The sequence below is a fragment of the Pleurodeles waltl genome, chromosome 11, assembly GCF_031143425.1.
Source record: "Pleurodeles waltl isolate 20211129_DDA chromosome 11, aPleWal1.hap1.20221129, whole genome shotgun sequence".
Taxonomy (NCBI): Eukaryota; Metazoa; Chordata; class Amphibia; order Caudata; family Salamandridae; genus Pleurodeles; species Pleurodeles waltl.
In genome coordinates this window covers 978,138,517-978,158,391 of record NC_090450.1, presented here as the reverse complement: position 1 = coordinate 978,158,391, position 19,875 = coordinate 978,138,517, and positions in this window count along the sequence as shown.

The window sequence follows — 19,875 nt, the reverse complement described above, 5'->3', positions numbered from 1 at the left end:
ACACTGGAAAGGAACAAAGTCCAGAGTTCAGGCCACCCACGAGGTAACACTGTCACACTTACTTTCAGAAGTGTTTGATTCAGGAAAGTGGTCCACAGCACCAGCCAAGGATTCAGAGGCTCTGGTGTGCCTCTTGGGGTTTGGGACTACAACTCCCACAATGCACCTCTTCAACTTATGGAGTTTCTCCAAACGTCTCCAAACTTCTGGATCTTCTTCCAGAGGTCCTTTTTGTGTCCTTGAAATGTCCACAACTTGATCCAAGGTTCCAGAAGCTCTGAGTTGCTCCTTGGGAGTTGGGACTACAATTCCCAGAATGCACCTGGTCAGATTCCTCAAATGGCCACTGGACGCTGGTCAGCTGGGCTCTGCTTGCAGGACTTGATGCAGGGGATTCTGGGCAGCTCCTTTGTACCTGTAGCAAACAGGGAGTCCCTTCTTGAAGCAGTAGAAGACAGGTAAAGTCCTTTTATTGGTGAAGCCCAAGTGTGCAGCTGGTGCGGTCGTCCAGAGTGCAGAGTCCAGGTGCAGGTCAGGGGTCCAGCAGGGCAGTCCTTCTTCTCCTGTAGTTCTTCCTTGTTGGAATCTGATAGGGATCTGAGGTGTGGGTGCAGGTCTGCCAGTTGTATCCTTGCTCCTGGGTGAATAACGGGGGGTCCTGGTTCTCCAATCAGGGGCAGGGTCCTTTCCCCTGTGATGACCACTTCCTGGGAAGTGTGGCAAAAATCAATCCCAGGAAGCAACATTCCTCAAAAATCCATCATGGCTGAAAGTGATTTTTGGAGGTTACATCTGGCTGAGCCCCTCTACAGGTGTGGCTAAAAATCCTAAACACACCCCTCTCCTGCCCTCTCCTAATCTAATCAAGGCGGGACCTAATTGTCTGGGTATGCAGGATGTGAGGATGTTTCTGGGTTGCTCCAAATGTCCTTCTCTGCCTTTGAAGACCAGTTTGGCAGCCCTCCCCCTTCCTGCTTCACCATCTGCTGAGGGGAGATCTCCTCCCCCAGGCACATCACTTTGTGCTGAGCCAGGCCACTTCACACCTCATCAGGGCAGCCTGGTCAGGATGCCAGAGGTTGGCCAATCAGAGCACAGCAGCAAAAACACTGCAGGGCTGAAGTTCGCAACTTTTCAGGTAAAGTTTAAAACTCTTTACCTGAACAAGTTATATTAAATCCCACAACTGGAAGTTGTGGGATTTATTATAACAATTAATTTGATACCAAACTTCTGCTATCTGTTACTTAAGGGGAATTTTAAAATTAAGATTAAGTCTCCCCATTCTAGCCTATGGAGGCCATTCACTACAATGAGGGAAAAACAAATTTGGCTGTTTTACCTCACCAGGGCTTATAAAACTAATTTTATAACATCCCTGCTTATAGTTACACGGCACCCAGCCCTGGGGGCACATAGGGCACACCTTAGGGGTGACTTATATGTAAAAATAAGGTAGTTTAAGGCTTTGGAACTACTTTTAATTCCAAAGTCGAATTTGCATGTAACTTTAATTTAAAAGCAGCCATCAAGGCAGGTCTACCTTTAAAAGAAGAATGTTACAATGAGAAACATGGGCGAACAAGAAGGATTATCAAACGTACCTTTGGCCTCCTAAAGGCCATGTTTCTGTGCCTCCATCTAACTGGGGGATCCCTGTGCCACTCACCCAAGAAGGTATGCCAGATAATCGTGGCATGCTGCATGTTGCACAATCTGGCCCTCAGACGCCATGTGCCTTTTGTGCATGAGGCGGAGGCTGGAGATTGCCGTGTGGCAGCAGTAGACCCTGTGGACAGTAAGGATGAGGAGGCAGAGGATGCGGATGAGGACAACAGAGCTGCAGTGATTCGACAATACTTCCAATGACACACAGGTAAGACAGTGTTACTTCACATTTCATTGTAATTAATTTCTGTGGCACAGTATGCTGCTATTTCCCACTACTATGCCCAATTACTGTATTCTTTGGCAACTCATTTTGCAGATATTGGTGCCCCACTATCGCTCCTGGTGTGATCACTGCAGCCAACTACAGGTCTTTCCTATTTGAACATTACTGTACAGTTGAATTGCAATGTTTGAACCTGGTTAAACCTATACATACTGAAGTAAATTTAACATACTCCATACTTGTATTTTTTAATAGTGTGTTTATTTTAGTGCTAAGAAGTAGAGGGGCAAGTACAATGGACTGGAGTGATGATGGAGAAAAGTCCAGGGTATTGTTCCAGTCTATTGGTAGCACAGGTGCATTGTCCAAGGGGATATAGGAAGGGGAGCAATGGCAGTTCAAGGTGTACAGGGTGACAGAGTGGGACACAAGGGTGACAATCAGGAGCGTCTCATTTCCTGGCGGGGTCTTGGCAATAGTCTCTGGCTTTTGCCTGGATCGCAGGGGCCCGCTGTTGTAAGACTGCCTCCTTCATGATGTTGGCCATGTCTGCCAGCACCCCTGCAATGGAGACCAGGGTGGTGTTGATGGTCTGCAAGTCCTCCCTGATCCCCTGGTACTGTCCCTCCTGCAGCCGCTTGTTCTCCTGCACGTTGGCCAGGATCTGGCCCAGTGTATCCTGGGAATGTTGGTATGCTCCCAGGATCTCGGTGAGTGCCTCCTGGAGAGTTGGTTCCCTGGGCCTATCCTCCCCCTGGCACACAGAGTGTCCTCCCAGTGTCCCTGGTGTCCTGTGCCTCTGTCCCCTGAAGTGTGTGCCCACTGCCACTGACCCCAGGTCCCTGATTGTCTTGGGTGCGAGGTGTAGCCTGGGGTTCCTGTGGAGGTGAACACACTGCTGATTGACGTGACCTGGGGACAGAGGTATGGGTACACTGGGTGGGTGGTGTAGTGGTGTTTCCTGAGGGGGGAGGCTCTGTGGTGGTGTGTGACTGTGCCTGGGTAACCAACTGTTCAGAGGTCCCTGATGGGCCAGGTTGGTCATCCAGATCCAGGCATCCAGAGTTGCTCTCATCACTGTGGGCCTCTTCTGTGGGGGGACTGGATATTGCAGGCACGTCTTCGCCGCTGACATTGACTGGGGTACCTGTGGGGATGTAAATGCAGTGTTATTGTTTCTGTGTGTGACATTTTGTACATCAATGGGTTGCCCTGTTTGGTTGTATTTGCCCTGGCAGCTTTTACTTGTGCAAGTTGGTTTATGGTGGGATAGCTGATTCTTTCTAGTGTGCATGCTTTAGTGATAGGTGTCCATGTAGGACTGTGAGTGGTGTCCATGCATTGGTATGGCATGCAGGGCTTGGCATTGGGATATGTGAGATGTGATGGTGGGTGGTGTGGGATGTGGTTGAGTGATGGGAGTTAGGGTGAGGGTAGGGGTATGTGTTAGCAAGCAGGTAAGGGGGTGATAGTACTATAGAGTTGACTTACCAGAGTCCAGTCCTCCAGCTACTCCGGCCAGGCCCTCAGGATGCATGATTGCTAAGACTTGCACCTCCCATGTTGTTAGTTGTGGGGGAGGAGGAGGGGGTCCACCGCCAGTCCTCTGTACCTCTGTACAGTGAGTTGGTGTCTTGCTGCAATGGAACGTACCTTCCCCCATAGGTCGTTCCAGCACTTCCTGATGTCATCCCTGGTTCTTGGGTGCTGTCCCACGGCGTTGGCCCTGTCCATGATTCTTCGCCATAGCTCCATCTTCCTAGCAATGGATATCTGCTGCATCTAGACTCCAAATAGCTGTGTCTCTACCCTGATGATTTCCTCCACCATGACCCTTAGCTCCTCCACTGAGAATCGGGGGTGTCTTTGTGGTGCCATGGTTGTTGTGTAAGGTGTGTAGGTGAGGATGTGTAGGGTAATGTGTTGGGGTGTGTGATGTGGGGTGCGCGAGTGGTGTATAGGTGTGAGTGGTATGTGGCTCTGTTTGTGTGTGTGCTCTTACTGTCTCTCTCTGTGGGCAATGCTTTGTAGTCGTAACAGGTTGTGGGTAATGTGGGGTGTGTTTTATATTGGTGTGGGTGTGGCGTGTGTATGGGCGTCAGGTGTGTGTAGTTTGAACTGTTCAATGTAGTGTTTTGTATGTGTGTGTGTATTTTGAGCGCAGAGGTATGTACCACCAATGGTTTACCGCCATTGAATGTCTGCTGTGGTGATTCGTGGGTCATAATGTGGTGGGCATAGCTCTGTTAGCGTAACAGTGTGGGTTTTGATACCGCCAGTTTATCACTGACCTTTGGTGTAGCGGACTTGTGTCTCCGGCTGAATAGTGGCGGATTGGTGTGTGCGTGTCATAATATGGTGAACGGATATCCACCGCGGCTGTGGTATGTTGGCAGCAGTCAGCATGGCGGTAAGTCGGAATTACCGCCAGGGTCGTAATGAGGGCCTATGGCTGGACCAGTCTAGTAGGAACAAGAAAAATGCAAAAAACTGCCCACCCCCAGGACCAGACTGGCCCTTTTCAGTACACAAACTGTGTCTGCAAATGTAATTTAAGTACAGGGCAGAAAATGCCAGCCAGGTTGAAAAGATTTCTGTATGAGAATCCAGTGGTCCTAGAAACTCTTTTGTGTGCCAGGGTTGTGGTATCAGACTTCCATCTTACATTTGGCAACTTCAGGACCAGGAACATGGGAAGCTTTGCAACCTGCAAAGAGAAGACCTACCTGATACTTGTCCTGATGAATTGAGCTGCCTGACTACTGCAAATTGGTGCTGGAGGTGCCCTTGCATGAATAAGATGCTAGCTGTAAAACGAAGACTGCTAAAAGATGAGGCAGAAGGTGTGGAGCACATCCTTCTGCAACCAGTGGCATGACCTGCACTGTCAAGATGGAGGTGAGACATGTGGACTGCATGGCCTCTACAGCAGGCCCTAAAGTTGAAGCACCTCCTGATGGCCTGATGGTCAGGGAGCTCACAGCCCTGCTGCCTGTCCCCAACTCATCAAGATGAAGCTTCTCTAATTGTGTTTCACCCTAAGAATTAAGACTGTAGGCTGGCAGCAACACTCGTAGAAGCTTAAAGCACCTACAGGATTTAGGCATGTCTATATCAACAGGTCATTCTGGCCACAGATGAATCACCATTTCCAATGGGTGAGCCACAATGCTAGGCAGCCTAGTGCAGAGCGACTTGTGTTCACATCGTCTCACCTAGTGAGAGAAAGTGCAGGTTTTGTTTTACGGATGCCTGTAAGGATTTTCCCCATATACACAACCTAGTTTCAAGTGGGCCTGGAAGAAATTTACATTATGGTGGCATAATCTAGCATTTTTTTGATGTTCCATTACTCCTGTGACCCGAAATTACCAAAATTACCCTACTATGCCATGTTATGTAATTAGTAGGCCTGGGTGGAGTTCAAGTGCTGAAAAACACTCTGCCGCACAATGTGGATTTCCGTGAGCGGTGGAGTTTGGGTAAGGTGCGCTGATCACACTGATTTTCAGCGCGAACGGCATGAAGCGGTGCGCCAGAGGGTGCTAACTTCTTTTTGCCACTCGAGTAGATTTCCTACTCGAGCGGCAGCTTCCTCAATGCGAGTGGCAGCTTTCTCATCACGAGCGGTTGCGGACTACAGTGACTGCTCACGTTCAGAAATTTCACGCTCGCCATCTTAGTGATTTCTCTTACTCGCGATCACCAACTGAACGCTGTTCATTGCAAACTCAATGTTCGTGGTAAAAAATTATCGTAAACGCACAGGAACAATGCACACAAAGCACAAGAAGTTGTTATTGTTGCTACTTTTGTTTTTGTTGCACTTTTTTCACTGAGAAATGAACACTTGCTTCCAAAATGGGCATGGCAGTTTTGCATTGTGCATGATTACTCATTATTCCACATACATTTTCTGAAATTTCTCTTAATTGTGCAAAATCAATTTTCACGAATTTCACACAACACTACATTTAAATTCAGAACACAACGCCTCCTTGGAAAGTACTTCCTTTATTAAAATGACTTGATTCACACAAACATTTGGACAGTTCATGTCCTTCTAATTCTCTCAATAAAGCTTTGTGATTATTGATGTCTTTCCTGCGAAGGATCTCTAATCATTTCTTTCAGGCTCGGCTTGTTAAAACTAGGTAAAGTCAACAACTGCTAGCCAAATATTGTGTATGTTCATTTACCTACCAAACCATGCATCCACATTCCATAGGATCATAGCTCAAATCTTTCAAGCGCAAGCAGCAATTATTCAAGATTTTTTTTAATTTTTCAAAAACACCAAAAGAAAATAATCTACACATCAAATACACCAAACCTCAAAAGCAAATTTACCAACTAATCCATCTAATCAAAACTTATGTCTGTTCAATTTCCAAGCAATTTAGAGCAAATGGACACACGTTACACTGCCTCACGTGCTCTCGTAATAACCACTATACTCTGTTCATCCAAAAAGCGATTAAATTACACAACCACCTATGTTTCAAACAAACTGTGATCGTTTTTTATTCTTGAACCAGCACTAAAAGGACTTTGTACGCATTGAAATAACATCAATTCATGTGTATTTAAAATGATGCATATATTCAACCTATGCAGGAAACATTTATTCCTGAGAAACAATTCACCTCTACTCTCAATTTTATGTATTATTCTACAACACATTTTTTATGCTCCATTGACCCAAAAATTAACATGACCTTGTACTGTGCTTGTGAAACACAGACACTTCAGTGTAGAAAATCTGAAACCATTTTGTACTTAATTGGTTTCTGCTGAAGTCTGTGAGAAGAAAGAATAGCATTTATTTAAAGAATGAACAGTCGGTGAAGAGTCATGGAGATCTCTTCTGCCCGGTACAGAGCCAATGAACTCTGGGCAGGCTACACCCACAGAGAAATAATTATATAGAAGTGATGTATATCCTTTTAAATGTGCTCTTTAAAATATAATGGTGACAGTTAGGAAATTTCTTTTAAAATAGCTCATTTTCCTAATTCCCAGCTAACACTAGGGGTGGGCGGGGAGGTCTGCTCCGCGGGCAAAGTTAGAGTTTTTGGCACTTTGTGCTGTGTTTTCAGCGTGGAGTTTGCCAAAAACTCTGCTAGCCCCGCCAGCGGAGTGGAGCTCACCCGGTGTGCACTCGCTGTGTAGCCCATAACTGGGCTGCAGTGCACAAAGCGATAGATCGAGGGAGGGCCAGGCCTCCCTTTGACAGCAGCGGGGCAGGCAGTAAAGGAAGGCAGAGCGCCAGGCCGCTGTGTGAAGGACGACGAGGACCCAGGTAAGTCCTCATCTCTTATTATTTCCTTTTTTCTGTTGTTTGTGCACACTGGGGCACAAACAAGGACTGAAACACCAGCTTTCACTGCCTATGGCCCTCTCCTGAATGCGCCCGAACTAAGAAGCACTAAGCAGGGTCAGGCCTGGCTAACCAGGCCCAAACCTGCTTAGAGCTTCAGAGATCGGGCACGTTCAGGACTCCGTGGGTCACAGAACTCCTTTTCCGCGGAATGCGACAGAGTTTTTAATTAACTCTGCAGAATTTTGCGGAGTCGAACTCCGTGAACTCCGCCCAGGCCTACTAACAATGACAGTGTTGAAAACTTACAATAAAATAGGCTTTGCTAAAAACTTCAGTGACAAAGTATAAAAACAGAAGCGTCTCATTTCTTATTTTGATACTTATCTTTCTGTGAGGATTGTTCTTGCACTTTCTGAACCCAGGGTCTATAGTGAGGATGCTCTGATTATGTCACCTGGATTTGGAATCTCTACCTCAGCCAGGGCAGAACTCAGGGCAACAGCATCACACAGACTTCCCGCAGACTCCCGACACTGGTCACAGACTGCCCCCGAGCCTGCCTCTCACTCCAATCAGAGGCTGCTCCTCTGCAGATAGGCCACGGGCTACATTGGGATATAATGCTGTAAGGCTTTTTCTGGCAACTTGGGGCAGTATAGGTTTACAAATTAAATAAAACAATAGAATCTATTCACTTCTTGTAAGGCATTCTTCTGAAGGAAACCCTTGCAACATCTGATTTGGGAAAGTAAATCTTAGCTTCTTCTTTCCGACAATGGTCCTTCAGTGTCTGAACCCAGGGCATCTGGCCAATATTAGCAAGAAGAGATTCCCTCACATAAAGTTTAGGGTCTGATCTGCTGTATTGCTACCTTCATAGGATATAAAGGGATCGTAATACTGCGGACAGGATATCTGTCACATTTGTGACTGAGTATTCCCCTCCGCCAACAACTAAATCAGGGCCTTAGTTTGGATCCTTATTTCTAAGCAGGTAATGCTGGTTAAATAATGAAGGGCTGTGCAGATTTAGAATGGTTCATAGTTCTTTTGACTCTGAGGCCAAACGTGAATACACAAAGACCATTGATGTCTATATTAAAAAAAACATCCCTAGACAACATTCACTGGCTCTATCATACTACGTAACTTAGCAGAAGCCTGACTATTGCCACAAGATTTGTGAATGGGGAATTTCCAGGAGCAAACTGCCAGCTCTCTCTCTCACACACACTTGACATCATTTTCTGATACAAAGCAATTTACATGAATAATGTATCTTAATTCAAAAACATGCACTACATCACCTTGGTGAATATATGAAAGCATTTCTATATGTATATAATATATGAATCATTGCTATAAATAGTAATTGCAAATCACTGAATAAACTTGACCTAAGGCTACCTATCTTGATTTCTTGTTGCCAGGCCAGTGAAGGAAATACGATGTCCGACATTCACCTGGACATTTGCTGGACACCATCTAACTTGATAATAACCATACATTACTGAATAATATGTCAAACATCTCAAAGACTACAGCCTCTTTAGAAGGGATGCACAGCTGCATGGTAGTGTGAGGTCAGAAGCACCAGCAATGTCGGTGGGGCAAGGGACTAGTCAGGGTGGAAGTGCGCATGCCTGTCCTTTATTGGGTGAGAAGTGGCTCTGACAGACATGGGCGGGGCCAGCTATGGCAGACCCTGGGTTGGGCATTTGCACAAGAGGCCAGGGTGTGCCCACCTACACAATGGTGGTTTTTTGTATGTTGCGCCAGGCCGGGCTTTCCAATATGTGCCCCCTTGCATATGGGGGTCTAAATATATATTGAGCCAGGCCTAGTTGGCCACTCCATGCCTATATGCATGTTGGTATTCATATATGCTGAGTTTGGCATAGCTGGCCTCTAGGTGCATACCTGCATCAGTGCATCGTACATATAGTGGGTCTGATACAACTTGCCATTGTGTGCATACTTGCACGCGGGTGTTGCAGTGTCTAGATACTGGATCTGGCATCACTTGCCAAGGTGTGCACACTTGCACATGTGTACTTTAAAAGAGGAACTGACCCTGATAGCTCAGGCCAGTATAGGAGCACTTGTCCCTTGTGGTAGCTTTAAACTAAGGGCCTCATTTACGCAGCCCCAAATGGCCCACTGCGTCACTGGAGCGTCATTTTTTTTAGATGCTCCAGTGGTGCAGTGTGCTGGCCCATATTTACAAGGCCACGCAAAGCCACCTTGCCTGGCTTTTCATGGCCTTGTAAATATGGGCCCCTTTCGCGCATAACACTGTGTGAAAGGGGCGTACCATCTGTGTTACTTGGGGTGTTCCCACACAACACTATTGGAATCCGAAGGAATCTGACACATTCCCAGATTTACAAATCTGGGAATGCGTCAGGTTCCTATGTCACCTCAGGGGTGGTGTAAGAGTGATGCAATGTGGAGAAATATCTTTATTTCTCTCTGTTGTTTCCTCTTCTATGTGTGTTGTGTCTTGCAGCACACATAGAAAGAGGAAAACACCCCTTGTGATTGTTTTTGTGCAGGAAGGTGCCTCTTCCTGCACAAAAACAATGATCCTCACAACGCAGACCCCCTTTCACCGTGGTGCAAGGGTGCCTGTGTTGGTGCATGGCAGCAATTTGTGCACTAACGCAGGAGAGGCAGTAATGTGCCATATCTTGTAGATACAGAGCATTTCTGCCCTTTCCCAGTGGGGCAGGGCAGCCCTGAGACAACTGACTTGTAAATGAGAACCCAAGTGTCTAGCCTGCCTCTGCAGGCTTGTGTATGTGCCAGGGCATATGTGCCCAGGGAGTGCAGAATACCCATGCGTGTTTGCATTGTCAATGAGAGCTACTCTGCCCATAATATAACATGATAGAAAGAGTCTTATTAGTTCTGGCTACAATAGTGGATTGCAGGGGAGCAGCCTCATGATGTTTGGTATCATTGGATTCACAATGACAAACGCCCTCTGATGGTAAAGGTGGTTGTGTTCTTAATGCCCTAGAAATGCCACTTCTGGGAAGTGGGTATTTCTAGGTTCTAAAATACTTTGTGTGTCCTGTGAATTCAGCTTCATTCTATTGGTTGTGGGGGAAGAGCACATCTGTGCAATCACCAAGTGATAGCTATAAAACCTAGACATCTAAAACAACAGACCCCTGCCATTTGGGGCCTGGGATAGATAGACCGGACAGAGAGGTTTCTGAAAATTGGCCTCTGTGAGCCAGAGCATGGCCCCATTAAAGATAAAGATCTAGATTCCATTGAGTGTGGGCAGACAGAGCCAAAATTTAGAGTAGACATCAGTGGTTCAACAAAGAACCCTTTGATCCACCCTGAACTTCAAAGGCAGACTTTAGTATAACTAGGGGTACTACTCGTCAGCAAGGGGAGTTGCATCTACGGCGACACAAGACTGGTACTGTTGGACTACGTGGTGCGCACAGGCAGAGGAGTCTGTTGTGTCCATGAGGATAACTGTCCAAGGATGGGATCCACGCACTCTTCCTGTATTGTGGCTGGCCTGAGCTGACTACCTGCTGCTGTGTCGTAAACCCGAAGTGTGCTCTCCAAGGGCATGTTGTCCCTGTTCTCTGCAGAGGTCTCAGGGACATCAAAGACCTCCTACGAGGGACTTACATAGTCTGCCGGTATCATCCTAGGCTGGACTCCACCTGGCAGCCCCGGCATCAACGTGGACTAAAGATTGTTCTTGGAGACCAGAATTGCTTGGTGCGGAGCTTGCCAAGTATGGCCCAAATCGCAGAAGAGTGGGCCTTCATTGAGGGGTACACTGCACACCAAAACGTCTTGTGATGTAAACGGGATCACCCGGTGCAGGAACCGGGATGGCCTGCAGTTGTCAAGTGTGTTGCTTTTCTCTCATGTGACCCTCGGCTGCACACACATTGTATGTGTTCCCTGTTTATAGGTGGAGACCCTTGGAGGTCAGGGTGCCACCCGAGTTGTGCTATACTCTGCCTCGTGTGGCACTGCTGAACTTGGTCTAAGTGTGTTAACGGGGAATCTGGTGCAAATAAAGTCATTGTGTACCAGACACTGTGCCTCATTCCAGGGAGGTATGGAAAAAAGTTCCTTGTGATCGGATCATCTAGACCAACTCAACTCATGGAGTGCTGGATGTTGTGCCTCATTCCAGAGGGGTGTGGGATTTATATCTCCATGAGAGCATTTGGGATTGTCTGGTACGGTTCAAGTCAACACGCAGCAGACCAGTGCCACTTTCCAATGAGGTACCACTTTGGGAATTGTCTTTGAAGTGATAGTATGGTTGGGGGTGACCAAGGTCATTGTGCTCCTAACATTGTGCCTCATTTATATGGAGGTACAGCACTGAGCACTTTTCACATGGGTCCGTAACTGTTGCAACAGAAGTCTTCATGCACCAGATGCGGTGCTACCTTGTACACGTGGTGTGGACCTAGTAACTCTTTGTGTGCAGCCGGAATTGACGAGTGCGGCTCATGTCAACATGCCCCAGTGGTGCAGCTCCATTCAGGAGGTGCTGGAATTGTTAACTATTTGGTAACATTAGATTGTCTGGCTGGGCTGGGCAGCCCCAGTGACACTTCTCCTGTGTGTTGCAGACCTCTAATTGAACCTCCTATGGGGAGCCCAAATGTCCTCGCCAATTGTTGCCGGATCATCTGTTGTCTTGCCTCCCCACAACACCTTCTCCCCGGGATACTGCAAAGTGTGACTTTAGCTGTGAGAAGCCTAGAATGTTAGGGAAGTTTGACTCAATATTTGGTTTGTGGTGGGGCAGAATAGCCAAAGCTGGTTGGTGGGTGGAGGACGATTTGGGACCCAGGGTGCCTGCAGACACAGTGGCATCTACCAGCTGGATATCGGGGCCCTGCATTGGAGTTCCAGGAGTGAGTCTATATGAGTGTGTGTATGTGTGTGTGTGTGTACAAGCCAACTGATACCAATGGCACCACACAGCAGTGCAGAGTGGATGTGCGGGAGTGAGTACGGGTAAATGCGACAGCAGCACTGTGGTTTGCTGGTCACGTTCTTCTGCCAGGGAATTCTACAGTGCTGTGTGGAAGTGTTCTAAACCTTGTATGTACTTATTACTGCTAACGTTGGGAACCAGGGTTCACTTAGAATTTATGTGCCACATTGAAGTTGGTCTTTTGCTGACGTTTGGCAATGCATCAGGGTGCAGGGAGGGAAAGTATAGTTGTCTCACTCGTACATACTGTTGTTGATGTTACACACAGTTTGGCCTGATATTGTGAATTCTATTGCTAAAAGTGATTTTATGCCCAGATCTACATAATACTCATGCTGTGTCGGCAATGTGTGTGTTGATTACAATTTTTATAGACTATGGGCCTGATTCTAACTTTGGAGGACGGTGTTAAACCGTCCCAAAAGTGGCGGATATACCACCTACCGTATTACGAGTTCCATAGGATATAATGGACTCGTAATACGGTAGGTGGTATATCCGCCACTTTTGGGACGGTTTAACACCGTCCTCCAAAGTTAGAATCAGGCCCTATATGGTGTGTGAAGTCTCATTTGTGCCGCTCAGTGTGGTTGTGATGGGGAAGAGCTGTGCTATTGCTTTAGACATTGCCCCTGTGATACGCCTGACTGCTCTCTGCCAAGCTACTCAATGGTGAGTGCAAGTTATACAGCAACTATAATAACCCACCCCTGATGGGAGTGGTGGGTTCTGTCTGGCTAGGTCCTTGCTTTGGCCAACTAGAATGTGCCACCTCCAACATTTTGTGGCAGCGGTGGGATAGGACTTGAAATTGCACAGCACTGCATGATAAACAACTAAGAGCCACAACTTCACATTGGCAAAAGAGTTCCTTGATTCTTCAGGCATGCCTGAAGGATGGATTGACCTTGGTGTCAGGGAAGGGTGTTCCCCATAGATCTCGATTTTGGCTCCCGCTGGTTTGCCACCATGATTGGACACCTACCTAAAGGGGACTTCTTGGAGTTGACTGATCTGGACCGGTATACAGTAACGCAGCTCAGGGAGTACTGCCAGGAGAAGGAGTTTCTTGAGGGGGGAGGGGCCATGAATGTAGACTTCTAGGAAGCCATGATGGCATGGCCAAAAGCCCACCCAGGAAGGTCATTGATGAGAGGAGGGATCCTGACCCTGGGGACGGAACGGAGCTGGGGTTCTCGGACAGAGAAGTGGTGGGGGGAAGAGACCTTGTCCCTTGGGGGGGTCTCCTTTGCCACCGGTGGCAGTTTGTTCTCCAGGGGTATGTCCTCTGAAAAGCTGGAGAACAGGAGGAAGGAAGGATGTTAAAATTAGCCATTGCCAAGTTAGAGAAAGAGTAGGTCCTGACCAAATTGGAAAGTGAACAGGTCCTAGCTGACTGGAGACTGGCCATGAAAATAGGGGTGGGACGAGCTCACAGAGTTCCACTATGCAGAATTCTGTGAAGTGGTTAAAGAACTCTTCGAGCTCAGTAGAATTCACCAGTGGGCGGAGTTGCTTGGCACGCCCGTTTGCACTACATTTTTCATCTTATGGAGCACGATTTCTGTTCTTGCATTGCAAATATCATGTGAACTGCACCACACAGTTCGCATGGGCTTGGCCTTCTTGTCTTCTCTGTCTCTCTATGCCTGGTGCTGGGCCTAACTTTAATCCGCCCTTAAACTTTTCAACCCCACCCTTTTCTAAATTATCCACCCTTCATTTTCCTTTATTTTATCAGTGTGTGTCTTTGTGTTTGCGTATTTTACATATCTGTCATTTTTTTGATGTGTTTTCTCTGACTTTTTGAACACTTAGGTGGTCATTCTGACCTCGGCGGTAAAAGGCAGTTACCGCCGGTCAGAAAACCGCCATAACACCGCCGCGGCTGCAGTAAACCGCCACGGTCATTCTGACCCACAACTGGCAAACCGCCAAAAACCCGACCTCCACTGCAGTCCGCCACATCAGCGGGCAGCGATAAACTGGAGATGACCAAACCTCCACCGTCACGCCAACAGAAATACGCCCATGCCATTACGACCCACGAATCCACGCGGCGGTCATTCAAACGCGGTATTCTATTGGCGGTACACACCGCCGCGGTCAAAATACACACCCAGCACCAAAACACAGCCACATTGGACAATTTGAAATACACATACCTGATACACATACATGCACCACTCCCACACAATCAATCAACTATAAAACACACACCCACATCACCCACAAACCCCCACTACTAGAAAATCGGAGAAAAGGCGCAATACACACAGAGAGAGCACAGGGAACGCAAACCACAACACAGATAGGAAACCAACATCATCACCCACACCACATCTACGCACAAAGCACCACACACCACCACACTCATCACCACATACACCACCCCACACCTCATCCACACCACCCCATGGCACCCCAAAGGCACCCCAGGTTCTCGGACCAAGAACTCAGGGTCATGGTGGAGGAAATAATAAGGGTTGAGCCCCAGCTCTTCGGCACACAGGTGCAGCACACCACAATAGCCAGGAAGGCGGAGCTATGGCAAAGGATCGTCGACAGGGTCAACGCTGTGGGACAGCATCCCAGAAATAGGGAAGACATCCGCAAGCGCTGGAACGACCTATGGGGGAAGGTGCGGTAGATGGTGTCAAGACACAACATCGCTGTGCAGAAGACTGGCGGCAGACCCCCACCCACTCCACCCGAATTCACAGCATGGGAGCAAGAGGTCTTGAACATCCTGCATCCTGAGGGCCTCGCTGGAGTAGGCGGAGGAATGGACTCTGGTAAGTCTAATCTCAACTACTTCATCCCCACCAACCACCAGCATGCCAACCCACACCCCCACCCTCACCCCCAACTCCCCATCACACATCCTCCCTGCTAATGTCTCACCAGCACAACCCACCCATCCCAACACCAAGCCCTGAATGCCAACACAAACCATGGACACCCATCACCTAAGTATGACCACTGCACATACCCACCCACCCCCACATACCACCCTCACAACTCCTCCCACAAGGGAATGCCAGCACTGGGGGACAAGGGCACACACACATCGCACACCATGGCACACACAGAAACAATAACCATACTCTTTTACCCCTGCAGGACCCGAACGCCAACACACCGGTCAGGAGGGTCCAGAAATGTCCATCCCACCCCCAGAACAGGCCCCCAGTGATGACAGCAGCTCTGTCGACCTGGAACCTGATGACCAGCCCGGACCATCGGGGACCTCTGGACAGTCGGTTCCCCTCAGGCAGCCACGGGCCACAGCAGACCTACCCCCCTCTGCAAACACCAGCACAGCACCCACCCAGCGGGCCCATGCCTCTGTCTCCAGGACAGGTCAAGCAGCGGTGTGTCTACCACTACAGGGCACCCAGGGTAACCCACCACCCCAACAACAACAGGGACCTGGGGGCAGTGGTAGTGGGCACACCGTCCAGGGGACAGAGGCCCAGGAACAAAGGGGAACTGGGAGGGCTGCTGTGCGACAGAGGGAGGACAGGCCTAGGGAACCCTCTGTCCAAGAGGCCCTCACCACCATCATGGGAGCGTACCACCACTCCCAAGAGACGATGGCGACGGTCCTGGCCAGGTTCCAGGAGATCCAGGCCATGCAGGAGGAACAGTACATGGGGTTCCGGGAAGAACTGCGCACCATCAGTTCCGCAATGGGTACAATCGTGGTGGCACTCACCCAGATTGTCACCACATTGCGGGACCATGTGGCCCCCCAAAGGGCCCCTGCCACTAGCATGGAGGAAGAACAGCCCACCACCTCCACCGGCGCTAGTGGTCAGGAGGCCCCGACACAACAGCAACGGGCCACCCGGACCCCACCCCCTGCAGAACAAGAACCACCCCGCAAGAAAGGCCTGAGATCCAGGAAGAAGACAGAGTAGGATGTCAAGACCCCCGCCAGGAAAGGATCCCCCCGGATGTCATCCCACTGTCCCACTTGTTCACCCTGTCCATCCTAGAACTGCCCCTGCTCCACCTTCCACAGGCATATAGACAAAGCACCTGTGCAAACGAGAGTCTGGACTCTGCCATGGACAGTCCTCCACCATCACCCATCACCCTTTTTGAACTATTCACCAATTTCTTTACTTCAATAAACACAATTATTGCACCAAAACCATCTGGAGTCTGCTATTTATTTTCTTTAAACCAAATGTATTAGACATAACCAACCAAAAATGTCCAGTTACATTGTGATGACAACATACCAGTGTCACACAGCGGTACTCCATGGGGAAAGAAACCAGAGGGCACTCCGTGGGGACCAGATCACTGAAATAGGAAGGGAAATCCACAACTAAGTTACCATACATTGGGGGGAAAGGTCAGACAGTAGAGAGACAGTACTGTAAAAGATATTTTTAAATGCTGGAGTAAATTCTTACCTGTGTGTCACTGGAAATACTGCAGTATCACTCTGTCCCTGTTGTCTGTGTCGTCCTCTTCGTCTTCCTCCTCTTCACTCTCTGCAGGCTCCACAGCGGCCACAACACCACCATCTGGACCATCCTCCTGCAGGAAAGGCACCTGGCGTCGCAAAGCCAGGTTGTGAAGCATGCAGCAGGCCACGATGATATGACACACCTTCCTTAGTGAGTACGTTAGGGATCCACCTGTCATATGCAGGCACCTAAACCTGGCCTTCAGGAGGCCGAAGGTCCGCTCAATCACCCTCCTAGTACGCCCATGGGCCTCATTGTACCGTTCCTCTGCCCTTGTCCTGGGATTCCGCACTGGGGTCAATAGCCAAGGCAGGTTGGGGTAACCAGAGTCACCAATTAGCCACACACGCTGTCTCTGTAGCTGTTCCATCACATAAGGGATGCTGCTATTTCGCATGACGTACGCGTCATGCACTGACCCTGGGAACTTGGCATTTAAATGGGAGATGTACTGGTCAGCCAAACAGAACACCTGGACATTCATCGAATGATAATTCTTTCGGTTCCTGTACACCTGTTCATTGTCTTTTGGGGGGACCAAAGCCACATGGGTACCATCAATGGCACCAATGATATTGGGAATGTGTCCAAGGGCATAGAAATCACCCTTCACTGTAGCCAAGTCACCCACCTCAGGGAAAATTATGTAGCTCCGCATGTATTTCATCAGTGTAGACAACACTCTGGACAATACCTTTGAAAACATAGGCTGAGACATCCCAGATGATATGGCCACTGTAGTTTGAAATGATCCACTAGCCAAAAAATTGAGTACTGACAGCACCTGCACTAGAGGGGGGATCCCTGTGGGTTGGCGGATGGGTGACATCAGCTCTGGCTCCAGCTGGGCACACAGTTCCTGTATAGTGGCACGGTTGAGTCTGTAGGTCAGTATGACATGTCGTTCTTCCATTGTCGACAGGTCCACCAGCGGTCTGTACACGGGAACATTCCTCCGTCTCCTCGCAAGTCCCAGCGGACGGTGCCTAGCAAGGACAACAGCGAGCACAGAGTCAGTCAACCCACAGGTAAGTTCCCACAGCTTGCACAGTACACGAATCTCTCTGGATTGAATGGCTTGTATGAGTGTCGATGCAAGGCCTAGCCATGTGTGACGCAGTAGGAATTAAGCCATGTGGGCCCTTGAAATGGCGGCTGCCTGACCTGTGAAGTGTGACAATGTGAAGTGAGGTCATTGCGCTGGCGTGGCACACCGTGGCGGTAGGCGGTCGAAGACCGTGGTGCATAGCCGCATTGGATAACATTGAACCCTATGGGTTTCAGGAGCCAATGGCGATGTGCGCCGGCGGTCGCGGTACGCACCGCCGCGGTACGCACTGCCGCGGCCGTAACCGCCATGTTCTATCTGCTTAATCACTCGAGACCTGATCATCCACAGGAGAGGACCTATACTGCAAGTGCTGCTGTGAACTCGGTCTGGAAGTGACAATGGCTGCTGCGACTGGTGAAAGGGCCCCCGCCTTCAGTTCCGAAGAGTTGGAGAAGCTCGTGGACGGGGTCCTCCCCCAGTATGCGCTACTCTACGGTCCTCCAGACCAACAGGTGAGTACACTGGGACCATGCTTAGTGGGCAATGCGTGGGATGAGTGGGGTGGATGTACGATGGGGTGGAGGGGAGCAAATGAGGAATGCATCGCATGACAGATGAGAGCATGTGCCACATGGCAAGGTTGGGGAGGGGGGGCCACTCACATGGAACATGCAGAAAAGTGATGATGTTTCTTTTCCCCCCTGTACATGTCACATAGGTCAGCGCCCATCAGAAGATCGAGATTTGGCGTGCCATCGCCAAGGACTTCCGGGCCCTGGGGGTCCACAACAGATGGGGCACCCACTGCCGCAAGAGGTGGGAAGACATTTGCCGCGGGAGCAGGAAGACCGCCGAGGCTCTGCTGGGGATGGCCTCCCAACCTAGGAGGGGTGCCAGTCGTACCTTGACCCCCCTGATGTCCCGGATCCTGGCGGTGGCCTACCCCGATTTAGATGGGCGCTTGAGGACATCACAGCAGACATAAGGGGGTGAGTACCAGCACAGTCTGCTATCTTTGCGCGCAGTGGAGGTGCCTGGGTGGGGGAGGAGGGCTGTGGGTATCCCTAGGCCAGGGCGATTTCTGTAGGCTAGGCCCCTCCGTGAGGTATGGCCCTGTGCCCCCGCCCCCCACCTCTGTAGGGTGCCTAGTAACGCTATTCATGGACCTGTGTATTCTGTGTGGGCAGTTGTCGCCCATAGGCTTGTAGGGCATGTCCCAGTGAATGAGTAGTGTACCCCAAGTGCGCAGCGTAGTGCAGGGGGCTTCTGTGTCTGTCCTCTCCGCCAACGGTGTCCCCAATGCATGCACTCAACTTGTCTTTATTTCTCCCCCCCCCCCATTTTCTTTGTTTTTCTGTGAATGTGTGCATTAGCATCATCAGGCGGAGGAGAAGTGGCAACGGCGCAAGAGGGAGCTGCATCTCACATGGCCCCGGAGGGCCATGCAACGGACTCCGAGGTGACCAGTGAGACGGTGGGCGAGGGGGGCTCCACAACGGGGACCCGTGCAGACGTCAGTGACACTGACATGTCCTCGGATGGGAGCTCCCTTGCGGTGGCGGCAACATCCGTGCCCACCTCTACTACAGGTACAGCCGCCACCCAGCGCACCAGCTCCGCCCTCCCAGCAGCCCCTCTGCGTTCGGCCCGTGCCCGCACGGCCAGGAAGCCGGCCATCTCCTTCGCCCCAGGCACCTCAGGCCCTGCCCCAGTCACCCCTGCTGCCCTCAGTGAGGAGGTCATTGACCTCCTGAGGAACATCATTGTTGGGCAGTCTACCCTTTTGAATGCCATCCAGGGTGTGGAGAGGGCGGTGCATCAAAGCAATGCATACCTGGAGGGCCTTCATTCGGGTCAGGCTGCCCAGCAACGATCGTTCAACGCTCTGGCCTCAGCACTGACGGCAGCCATTGTCCCTGTCTCCAGCCTCCCTCTTCTAACTCCCTCCACCCAGTCCCACTCCCCTGTTCCTCTGCCTATCCCATCCACACCTACAGACCAGCCTGCACACACCTCAACACCCAAGGGAAGCTCATCCAGACATAAGCACCACAAAACACACAAGCATTCACCCAAGCAACATCCAGATGCAGACATGCCAACAGCCACTACCTCCTCTGTGTCCCC